The sequence below is a fragment of the Daphnia pulex genome, chromosome 5, assembly GCF_021134715.1.
Source record: "Daphnia pulex isolate KAP4 chromosome 5, ASM2113471v1".
Classification (NCBI taxonomy): Eukaryota; Metazoa; Arthropoda; class Branchiopoda; order Diplostraca; family Daphniidae; genus Daphnia; species Daphnia pulex.
In genome coordinates, this window is record NC_060021.1 from 8,044,023 (window position 1) to 8,053,591 (window position 9,569).

Consider the following 9,569-nt stretch of genomic DNA (forward strand, 5'->3'; position numbering starts at 1 on the left):
GCCTACTACACCGAGGCCCCGCATTACTTCAACACTGAAGCGCCCAAGTACTACACTACAACCTGCGCTTCCCACACCTACGTACCGAAATATTATTGTGCGTAAAAGGAGTCTTCCACAAAAAAGAAGTGCCCGAACTGCAGTGCCCTATCTGTCACCAACCGATTCCTCATCGTGTAACCGATTCGCAATTATGGGTAAATATTCTTATTTTTACATAGAGTTTTGTATCAATTATATTTTTTTCTATTTGTTAATATGCCTTTTAATATTTAATATTAATGTTTCAATTTATTTACTGTTTAGTGAACTATGGTGTCGTGCTCCTGTTGGGTGTTGTATCGTTGATGGCTGGGTCGACTGCTGGTGCAGCGATGTCTCCTTGGTATGGCGGAAACCAAACCGCAACGCCGCCGCTTTCCTACACAACTTACGCAACGACCAGTTCCTGCACTGATGTCTTCCAGTACTACACCACCAAAGCACCGGAGTTTTATACCACAACTTACGCTGCCCCGAGCCACTACACTGATGCCCTGAAGTATTACTCTGCCCTGAGTTACTACACCATCTAGGCGACGGAGTACTACATGACTACGTATACTGCCTATCCTACTACACCGAGGCTTCTAAGTATTACTCTGTTCTCAGCTACTTATTGCACCGATTTTCCTAAATACTACTCTGTTCCCAGCTGTTACACCGAGGCTCCCGCTGATTTCTCCACCAAGACGGTCGAATACTACACCCAAGCGGCGAAGTACTTCTCTGCCCCGATCCACAACCGAGGCGGCCAAGTATTACGCAGTCCCGACTTGCTACCCGAAAGCTGTCTTTCATGCTACGTTGAACAGAAATACTACACTGATGCTCCCATCTACTACACCACGACCTACGCTACACCTAGCTACAACACCGCAGCCCACAAGTACTACACCGAAGAAGCCGCCTATTACACAACTACGTACGCTGCCTAGTTTAGTACATCGACGAAATTAAGTATTGCCCTGCTCGAAACTACTACCAAACTTAGGTTCATATTTATTGCAATTTTCACGACTAAACTATGTCACCTAAAGTATTTCTCTGTATGTGTTGAAAGATTGTTGGAATACAAGATTGATTGATAAATCACGATGTCATGTCTATTTTCTCTAAGTACCTTTCCTCCTGCTGATTATGCATGATTGAGAAAATATTTTTGAATGCTATGTAAACTTACAAATCAATCTTGCAAAATACAACAATAAAAATTCAAACTCCTGTTTTACATTTCAATAATATTTAAACTCTTTCCTTTTTATAAATTTCTTTTCCATCATCAAAATCCAAAGTCCAACAACCAATATTTCTTTAAAAATGCAAAGTTCACCATCCATTATTTCTGCTAAGTCCAGACTTTTGTTTTTGAAAAAAAATTTAAAAAAATCCCCCTTACAAAAAGTTTTCAATAATTTTCGCGAAAAATTTGATACGAATTTTTATTGCATAAAAAATTTATTTTTACAATATTCATATACATCATATACATTTTTCCTGTGGCCCCCAGGAGGGGGGGCCTGTCGCTTTCTCTACCGCGATAATAACATGATGCAAGTTTTATGCAAGTTATTATTTGTTTGGCGCAGAAAGCTGGTTTTATCTAGCAGTTCTCGACTGTTTCAAACCTGACATTGATCAGGTTGCCTCAGTCGTATACTGCATGATTGAATGAAAACTCAAAAGACAACACATCAAACTTTTACCGCAGCAACACAAAATATCACTGGCAGAGCAATTTCATATGGCATGGATGAAAACGACAACACAAAATTTTTGAAGTCAGGAACCCAGATGGAACAGCTCAGCTACAACAGCACAGCAACTTCTGGATTACACTGCAACCGCATACTGCATACAAAGGCTCAATCTGTCTTTGTCACACCTTTCACCATTTGGCTGCAACAAGGTAACCACCAGCGTTGAAGAAGTTTTGTTATACCTGTTTAAGAAAAGAAAATTATTGTCGAGAAACAGAAATTTGTACACATGCATACTCATTATAACAAAAGAATACAAAGAGTAACAGAAAACTACGCAGACCAACAGAATAACTTTGATATCTGATTCAAATTTTCTATAGCAGCGGAGCAAATTGGTCTACTCTCTAGTCATGTTAACTAAATCTGTGGTACTTTAGCAAGACATTTGATCAAAATAATTACTTTTTTCTGTTGCATGTGATGAGACGTACGCCTAAGAACAGGCAGCGAGACACACGAGGCACGCCATTTCGGAAATGTACAGGCACTTCCCAAGTCTGAGTTGAATGAATTGGTTTCTACATGTTAAATCACCTGTAAATTTTCACATCAACATTTTACATTCAATAATAATAGGAAATTTAACAATAAATACCTTTTAATTTTCATCGTGAGAGAGACGTGACAACCAACAACCCACTTCTGCTGCGTCTGGGAACAAAATGGCCGCTAAGCGTCTGGAGTTCTACTGTCGGGCACTCTGGAACAGGAGTCTAATGGCTGTCAATAGGTGGCTGAATGATGTCCACCACCAGGTAGCGCGAGTGTTTTCAGAGACGCTTAGCGGCCATTTTGTGTTGTCGTTTTCATCCATGCCATATGAAATTGCTCTGCCAGTGATATTTTGTGTTGCTGCGGTAAAAGTTTGATGTGTTGTCTTTTGAGTTTTCATTCAATCATGCAGTATACGACTGAGGCAACCTGATCAATGTCAGGTTTGAAACAGTCGAGAACTGCTAGATAAAACCAGCTTTCTGCGCCAAACAAATAATAACTTGCATAAAACTTGCATCATGTTATTATCGCGGTAGAGAAAGCGACAGGCCCCCCCTCCTGGGGGCCACAGGAAAAATGTATATGATGTATATGAATATTGTAAAAATAAATTTTTTATGCAATAAAAATTCGTATCAAATTTTTCGCGAAAATTATTGAAAACTTTTTGTAAGGGGGATTTTTTTAAATTTTTTTTCAAAAACAAAAGTCTGGACTTAGCAGAAATAATGGATGGTGAACTTTGCATTTTTAAAGAAATATTGGTTGTTGGACTTTGGATTTTGATGATGGAAAAGAAATTTATAAAAAGGAAAGAGTTTAAATATTATTGAAATGTAAAACAGGAGTTTGAATTTTTATTGTTGTATTTTGCAAGATTGATTTGTAAGTTTACATAGCATTCAAAAATATTTTCTCAATCATGCATAATCAGCAGGAGGAAAGGTACTTAGAGAAAATAGACATGACATCGTGATTTATCAATCAATCTTGTATTCCAACAATCTTTCAACACATACAGAGAAATACTTTAGGTGACATAGTTTAGTCGTGAAAATTGCAATAAATATGAACCTAAGTTTGGTAGTAGTTTCGAGCAGGGCAATACTTAATTTCGTCGATGTACTAAACTAGGCAGCGTACGTAGTTGTGTAATAGGCGGCTTCTTCGGTGTAGTACTTGTGGGCTGCGGTGTTGTAGCTAGGTGTAGCGTAGGTCGTGGTGTAGTAGATGGGAGCATCAGTGTAGTATTTCTGTTCAACGTAGCATGAAAGACAGCTTTCGGGTAGCAAGTCGGGACTGCGTAATACTTGGCCGCCTCGGTTGTGGATCGGGGCAGAGAAGTACTTCGCCGCTTGGGTGTAGTATTCGACCGTCTTGGTGGAGAAATCAGCGGGAGCCTCGGTGTAACAGCTGGGAACAGAGTAGTATTTAGGAAAATCGGTGCAATAAGTAGCTGAGAACAGAGTAATACTTAGAAGCCTCGGTGTAGTAGGATAGGCAGTATACGTAGTCATGTAGTACTCCGTCGCCTAGATGGTGTAGTAACTCAGGGCAGAGTAATACTTCAGGGCATCAGTGTAGTGGCTCGGGGCAGCGTAAGTTGTGGTATAAAACTCCGGTGCTTTGGTGGTGTAGTACTGGAAGACATCAGTGCAGGAACTGGTCGTTGCGTAAGTTGTGTAGGAAAGCGGCGGCGTTGCGGTTTGGTTTCCGCCATACCAAGGAGACATCGCTGCACCAGCAGTCGACCCAGCCATCAACGATACAACACCCAACAGGAGCACGACACCATAGTTCACTAAACAGTAAATAAATTGAAACATTAATATTAAATATTAAAAGGCATATTAACAAATAGAAAAAAATATAATTGATACAAAACTCTATGTAAAAATAAGAATATTTACCCATAATTGCGAATCGGTTACACGATGAGGAATCGGTTGGTGACAGATAGGGCACTGCAGTTCGGGCACTTCTTTTTTGTGGAAGACTCCTTTTACGCACAATAATATTTCGGTACGTAGGTGTGGGAAGCGCAGGTTGTAGTGTAGTACTTGGGCGCTTCAGTGTTGAAGTAATGCGGGGCCTCGGTGTAGTAGGCAGGGGCAGCATACATAGACGTGTAGAATTCCGGTGCCTTAGTGATGAAGTACTTGGGAGCCTCGGTGTAATAAACTAGTCAGCATACGTTGTTGAAGGCGCCTTCTTTGGTGTAGTACTTGGGGGCTGCGGTGTAGCGTAAGTCGTGGTGTAGTGAACTGGAGCATCAGTGTAGTATTTCTGTTCAACGTAGTACGAAAGAGCAGCTGCTGTGCAGTAAGTCGGGAGAGCGTAATACTTGGCCGCCACAGATATGGTTGTGTAGATCGGGGCAGAGTAGTACTTTGCCGCTTCGGTGTAGTAAGCAGCTGGAGCCTCGGTGTAGCAGATGGAGCCTCGGTGTAGCAGATGGAGCCTCGGTGTAGCAGATGGAGCCTCGGTGTAGCAGCTGGGAACAGAGTAGTATTTAGGAAAATCGGTGCAATAAATAGATGAGAACAGAGTAATACTTAGGAGCCTCGGTGTAGTAGGATAGGGCAGCATGCGTAGTCATCCTCCGTCGCCTTGGTGGTGTAGTAACTCCGGGCAGAGTAATACTTCAGGGCGTCAGTGTAGTGGCTCGGGGCAGCGTAAGTTGTGCTATTAAAGTCCGGTGCTTTAGTGGTGTAGTACTTGAAGACCTCGGTGCAGTAACTGGCCGTTGCGTAAGTTGCTTTTGGGTAGTATGGCGGCGGAGTTGCGGTTTGGTATCCGCCATACCAAGAAGACGTCGGTACACCAGTGGTCGACACAGCCATCAATGATTCAACACACAACAGCAGCACCACGCCATAGTTTGCTAGGCAATTACAAATTTGACTTAGATATTACATAATAACAGGCATACATTAGCAAAAAGAAGGATTGATACCAAACTCTATGTAAAAGACAGAATATTTACCCATGGATGCGAACTGACAGATAGAGCGCTGCAGTTGTTGCCGTGTCGGAGATGCTCCCTCGACTGACTTACCTTCGCCTTTTCTCTCTCGTTTTATACGATTTTTTGATCACCCCCTCCTCTTAAGCCTTGCGGCTATTGTAGCAGCTTGAAAATGATGAAACACGTCCCGTTCTCACCCAACCTCTACACCACTGCATGACACGTTTTATCTAATGATCTCCGTGACCTTCGAATGTCCTTTTGCAGGTTGAAGTTTCTAGGGATGGGTCTACAACAACCAATATCAAAATGAAAATGGTTATCTAACACATCCCGTTCTCACCCAACCTCTTTTTGACAAGTTTTACGTGCCTTTCCTTTTGCAGGTTGTTGTTGCTGGGGATGGGTCTACAACAACCAATATCAAAATGAATACCAAATGGTTATGTAACACATCCCGTTCTCACCCAACCTCTACACCACTGCATGACAAGTTTTATGCGCCTTTCCTTTTGCAGGTTTACGTTGCTGGGGATTGGAATGGGTCTACAACATCCAATATAAAAATTAATACCAAATGATTATGGCTTAAAACTCACTTTATAGTTTATACCAATTGAAATTAACAATGGCTCTTAAACTTTTCAGAAAGGTTTTCTACCTAATTAGACTTCATCATCTTGATGTATTACCACAGTAATAAAAAGAAACATTGGTTGAAATTATTACCTTGCAAATAGAAATTCCTTGGTTTTGGATGGTGTTGGAAGACTTTCAAATTTGCAATATGGATTGGGCCATTTTATCTGTTGGTCACGAGCACTCTGCAAATCAGTGCCCACAAAAACTTCAAATAAAGTTGCCTGAAAATATTTAGTCAAGAATGCAAGATCATTAGCGAAATGTTATGTTATCTATTTATTAAATAGAGTTTAACCGTTGAAAGTTTAGCCAAGCCACCTTAAGAATCAAGACCAATAATATCGATGTGCAACAGGCACAATTTCCTTAAAAAATCACATTCACTAATCTTGTAAAGATCTAGCCAAATTCGCTTAGCTAGCCTCTAATATATTTAGCGTTCAACTAAAGATTATACAAAGCAATACAAACCGGGACGAGCCATAGTAGGTAATGCTGTAACAAATTAGCTTAATGATAAATTTTTTTATGAATAAAATGAAATTTGTGTTAAAATCTCGAATAAAGCACATCCGAGTTCTACCTACGAATGAAACCTGAATGTCCATGATTAAAATTATCATGCCACTTCACAGCACACCTTCTTACCATTATTAGTGCTGTTTTTCTATCAATTGGTTAGCGACCGCGATCGACAGATTGGATGTTCCTCACCAAATCTTTAAAAATCAGACAGTATTTTTAAAAAAGAAAAGAAAAATACCATATCACCTTCTTATTTTCCACCAGTTGACATCTATTTCTGCGACCCCATATTCTCATGGTTATTTTTTACCTGAAAACCATTAACGATTTATTAGTACGTGGTATGGTATCAGTTGACCCGAATAAATTTCTCTTGGACCTCTTATTAGGGCTTCCCTGATAGATAATTTAAAAGCAGTCTACAATCAACACGAGCAAACAAGACAAAATATTTTGAGAGTAGCTGCAGAATTTAACCACAGGAGTTTGACTCACGCTTTTTTTTCAGCTATGATGTCCTCTTCGACGTCTTGCGACGACGCTTCTTCGACGATTTCCAAATCCGTTAGCTTCATCTGACTGAAGAAGAATTAGACGCTCAGTTCTTCAAAGAGCACTTCCATTTTGGCGATGCTCGACGTCATAAAGCGTACCAGTGTGGAAAACTGTTCTACCATAACCAACAATGGTATTAGCGATTCGACATTCAACTAAGAATGAATTTAGCGGTACCCATTCCGTTATTTACACCGTCGTTTTTGCTTCTCCGTTCTTTTTCTTCTTCTTGATCAAGGCGTTGGTCGCTGGTCTTGATTATCGCGTGCGTGGTGGAGACGATCAACACACACAACACAGCTTCTGTCAAACTAAGAACACGATCATTAGCAGTTGACAAGACGGGTACCATTCAGAAATATCTAACTTGACGGAGCTATAAACTCTCGCGAAAGAATCAGTTTATGAGCAATAGTACTAACTAAGAGTTTGTACCGGACGGTCTGTTTAATAAACAATGTTATATAAATATGCTTGTTAATCAAGTTGTTACCTATTTATATTTAATTAATGAATAACAATTTATAAAATGAAAAAATTATATGGTTTTTTATACTTGTTTTATTTATTTAAAAAACCGTCCGGTACAAACTGCAGCCAGTCAAGCAGGGGGAGACACTGCCCGACTGACTCTACCAGGGAGATTACCCGGCCGTGGTTAAGAGAAACCGGAAAAAGAACGAAGAGAGCCGAGGAACAGCTATTATGAGAGCAATGCATCATAGTAGGTTTGCGGCTTAGACTCATGCCCCTCCAACAGGTTTAATCGAATCATGCGCCTTGCAAGTCCCCGTTCGACCAGACCCTTACTCCTGGTTGTCGCAGCGAGTGAGTGACCACCGGCGGGCGTTGGTTAGTTGTTAGTTAGGGAAACGGGGCCACTGAAGAAGGGAGCCCAGATATGCACTTGCAATTTTAACTACATCTACATAATTTATTGACGAGTTTTGAATTTCAACAACCTCAGTTTCACCATTGGATCCAGTCTATGGAATGGAACGGCAGCAAACGATTGAACTGAAATGAGAAGAGATAGTTTAACTAATAGGCTAAAAGTAATAATAATTGAATGAGACTGTACATCAAGCATTACCTCAACGCCTGTAGCAAGACACGACAGATCGAAAAAACGCAGCTGATAAAATAAGCCCGACAGAACATTGACTATTTTACCCAACTGCACATTCAACACTGCATATACTGCATGGGGACCAACATAAGCAAATGACATTGAAGTATGATGTTGAACTGCAAGTCTGCACAAGCTCCATTTCAGCACATCTCTCAACTGGAAAATGACTGCAATACCACTGTACACCAAACTGACAACACCTAAAAAGTAAAAGAACATTAATAAACCAAAAACATTGAAATGTGAAAAAAAGATACCAATAATGATTTACTTTAAATTTACACCAAACTAGAGAAAAGAAATAAATATGACCAAAGATCATCACATCACAAAGATTTCAATTCCGGTTTTGAAGAATTAAGGGAATTTCTGTTCTGTTTAATCAAACAAAATTTACAAGTCTATACAAGAACTTTCCACAAAAGCTCTTTTTAGAAGTATGAAATAAGATGTTGTCTTCAACATCAAGAACAAAATGCTTATTAGTTATTACCTACTAGATTTATCATGCAAGTAAATTATTACCATTTCAGATTTTCTGTTTTCGTCACACTTTTGTCTTACAATATAGTAGAGACCCTCTCAAACATGCATCTTCATGAGACACAGTAACCACGTGGAGAAAGGAAAGATCTACAACATGCTTTTACAAAATGAATTAAAGTAGATTAGAAAACGGACTTTTCAAAAAGCCACAACTCTCGTGATTCACTTACCTGCTTTAGAGTTGTTTCAGTATGTGATAAAGTTACATCCCGTACAGGTAACAAGCCTGCAAAAGGAACACCTATTGCAAGCTGGCTGCAACAAAGTAACCAGCAGAAGGCCTATTTAAGAAAATATAAAAATTACTTTCAGGAAACACAGTGTGTACACAGTTACACAGCACTCATTATGAAAATAAAATACCAGGAGTAAGACCAAACTTAAAGTCAATCAGAATGATATCTCACATTTTATAAAGGAAGTTATAGTTGGCAAGGTATTCAAATTTCAAATTGATCTCGGTATTGGATAACAATAGTACAATACCATGCCCTCACCATCTGTGCTGTGGCCTAACTATTTTTCAATGCAAAGTGTAGAGTATTTATGGACCGTTGCAGACGAACATCTGTGAGGTTTGGATTTTGGAAGCGGTGTTGCCACTGTGAATAAGAAAAAGGAAATTCAAATAGAACCATCTTCTGGGAGAAACGAGCAACTTTCATCCGCCCCCAATCAATGCTCGTGAGTCGTGACGCACAATGTTTCGGCTCAATGCTTAATTGCTCATGTATGCCAAAAAAACCTGTCCCTATTCTATTCAAGGCAAGTAATTAAGTTTACTTATCTTCACTTTTCGAGGTTCACTAACTCATTCAAAATTAAATAATTTTATTAGAATCGAGAAATAACGAACTTTTTATTGCGACAAGCGGATGCGCCACAAGAGAAATTGAAAGGAAAA

The 9,569-nt window shown here is 39.7% G+C and overlaps 5 long non-coding RNA genes across 8 annotated transcripts; 1 reads left to right on the forward strand and 4 right to left on the reverse strand.

Moving 5' to 3' along the window:
- Positions 1–306: 306 nt before the first annotated feature.
- On the forward strand, positions 307–1,131 carry LOC124194141. Its single transcript, XR_006874604.1, has 2 exons — positions 307–633; positions 695–1,131. It is a non-coding gene; the product is annotated as an uncharacterized LOC124194141 (long non-coding RNA).
- A 706-nt stretch (positions 1,132–1,837) lies between these two features.
- Positions 1,838–2,264, reverse strand: LOC124194142. Its single transcript, XR_006874605.1, has 2 exons — positions 2,205–2,264; positions 1,838–1,981 (listed from the first exon to the last, which is right to left on the reverse strand). It is a non-coding gene; the product is annotated as an uncharacterized LOC124194142 (long non-coding RNA).
- A 1,009-nt stretch (positions 2,265–3,273) lies between these two features.
- On the reverse strand, positions 3,274–4,098 carry LOC124194143. The gene is made up of 2 exons (XR_006874606.1): positions 3,772–4,098; positions 3,274–3,710 (listed from the first exon to the last, which is right to left on the reverse strand). It is a non-coding gene; the product is annotated as an uncharacterized LOC124194143 (long non-coding RNA).
- A 1,657-nt stretch (positions 4,099–5,755) lies between these two features.
- On the reverse strand, positions 5,756–6,915 carry LOC124194151. Of its 2 annotated transcripts, XR_006874614.1 has the most exons (4): positions 6,812–6,915; positions 5,995–6,742; positions 5,879–5,935; positions 5,756–5,811 (listed from the first exon to the last, which is right to left on the reverse strand). It is a non-coding gene; the product is annotated as an uncharacterized LOC124194151 (long non-coding RNA). The 2 variants fall into 2 exon arrangements; XR_006874613.1 differs by having other exon boundaries at positions 5,995–6,903.
- A 615-nt stretch (positions 6,916–7,530) lies between these two features.
- Positions 7,531–9,466, reverse strand: LOC124194147. 3 transcript variants are annotated; one of them, XR_006874607.1, is made up of 5 exons: positions 9,163–9,466; positions 8,836–8,946; positions 8,645–8,762; positions 8,081–8,319; positions 7,531–8,004 (listed from the first exon to the last, which is right to left on the reverse strand). It is a non-coding gene; the product is annotated as an uncharacterized LOC124194147 (long non-coding RNA). The 3 variants fall into 3 exon arrangements; XR_006874608.1 differs by having other exon boundaries at positions 9,073–9,170; XR_006874609.1 differs by having other exon boundaries at positions 9,029–9,163.
- Positions 9,467–9,569: the final 103 nt, after the last annotated feature.